This window comes from Amphiura filiformis, chromosome 1 (assembly GCF_039555335.1).
Source record: "Amphiura filiformis chromosome 1, Afil_fr2py, whole genome shotgun sequence".
In the NCBI taxonomy this organism is placed as follows: Eukaryota; Metazoa; Echinodermata; class Ophiuroidea; order Amphilepidida; family Amphiuridae; genus Amphiura; species Amphiura filiformis.
In genome coordinates this window covers 34066766-34068557 of record NC_092628.1, presented here as the reverse complement: position 1 = coordinate 34068557, position 1792 = coordinate 34066766, and the positions used below count along the sequence as shown (strand labels likewise).

General features: G+C 39.1%; 1 protein-coding gene across 2 annotated transcripts in view; it reads right to left on the bottom strand.

The window, feature by feature from the left end:
- The window catches only part of LOC140146025 (CDC42 small effector protein 2-like), a 79138-nt gene extending 77786 nt beyond the window's left edge, over window positions 1–1352 (bottom strand). For both annotated transcript variants that reach the window (XM_072167782.1, XM_072167766.1), the window contains exon 1: window positions 1212–1352. The gene's annotated coding sequence lies outside the window, so the exon portion shown is untranslated. The remainder of the gene's footprint in view (window positions 1–1211) is intronic.
- Window positions 1353–1792: the final 440 nt, after the last annotated feature.

Sequence of the window (1792 nt, the reverse complement as noted above, 5' to 3'; positions counted from 1 at the left end):
GTGAGCATAGTGGGACTTCGGGTGATTGCGTCATCGCAGACCCTGGGATGCATGCATGTTATGAATTTTTCATCGTGGTATTTTGTGGTTTTTACTGGTGTTAGGGGTAATAAAAAATTGAAATCCTACTATTACCCGTTATTGAAAATTTTGTTTGATTTATGTGAACCAAAAGAACGCACAAGTCGAGTTCAGTTGAAAATGGTATCTCCTGCCTCCTGGTCACCTCAGATATGGCGTCAGTATCAAGCTGCTTATTAAATATTCATGAAACCGACCACGTGGTCACAATCGGTGGAATGGATTGGTTGAAATCAACGCCACGTTTTTGACCTTACAGGGGTCAGAGATATGCATATATTCATGTATGAAAACACTAACAGCGATGCGGATATAGTATCATCACCGGGACTGAGAAATGCTACATTTTCGATGTTTGTACCGGGGAATTTCAGACACGGAGACTCCGTGGAGATTTCTACAAATTCGTCCAAAGGTAACCAAAGGGTTGGGGATCGCATTTTTAACTATCACTAAATGTTTCGGAATTAAGGTCGGCTAAAAAGTAGACCGTTTCGGGGGACTGTAATTGGTGTAGATGTCACATTTTGAACAGTGAGTGATAAGTGACCAATTTGACGTTCAGCACAAGTGTTTATCCTTACTCAGGGTGACTCGCGAGCATCCATCGGTTCTAGCTCTAGCGCGGCTTGTTTAATACTGGAAAGCTGGGCATTATAAACGTTGTTTATGCCCACCTATCGACCAATCACGTATGCTGTTAATTATAATATAGAAGGTATATGAATTTAGGATTTTTAAGATTTATTATTTTGAAGGTAAAAGTCATAGAAAACATTGATTAAAAAGTGCAGTACTATAATAGTGTGGGCTCCAAAACCCAGCAATTTCACGTGTATTATATGTTCTCAGACCTGATATTATATTGGAGAATATCAGTCTGAGCAACCTCGGACCATTTTCCATGGATTTATATACCTCCATGCTCGGACTAACATAAAGTTGAAGACTTCATCACTCAATCAGGATCAGGCTGATCATGAGCTACGACTTCCGGCGTTTCGTATACTAGCCCCATGGCATGGCATGTAAATCATGCATGTTGTGATACTTATAAAAAATAAAAGTATGTTCTCCATTCAGCATTCCTATTTGCACAATATCATTAACCTGCAGCAGTTAGATCTTACCTAATTGTGAGAGCACGTTTGTCCCAGATTACACGAATGCAGCATATACGAGAGATAAATCCAAGTTAATTCCACTATTTCAAGTTTCTTTTGGATCACAAACTTAATGGGATGGGCTTACTCCGTCAAAGTCTGAGTTGGCTCAGGAGGGTGAAAGTGCATATAGGAACAATGCCAAAAACTACGTCACGCCGGTCACGCTATTGTTCGAGTTAAACTACATCATTCGCCATTTTGTAAATATTAACGCATGATCGTTGCTTTGAAGTTTCCACCGGATAGTCTGTGGATAGCGCAAGAGCATGCTTTGACCATGCGCAAAAAATGAATATCATGAAGATGTTTAAGATTGATTCTTAGATGTTTCAAAAATTACCGTCATATTGCATAGATTCATCAAAGAATGGTTTGAAGTACTAACCTTATTTAGTAATTTTAAAAAATCGGGAGAATTTTACAAAATCAATGTTTTTACCTGTCGGTATTACAACTCGTGAAACACATTAGTGATGTGCCTGGGTGACCTAATCTACTAACCTTTAACGTTTCCTCTATGAACTCTAACCCTCCTGCAATATGGC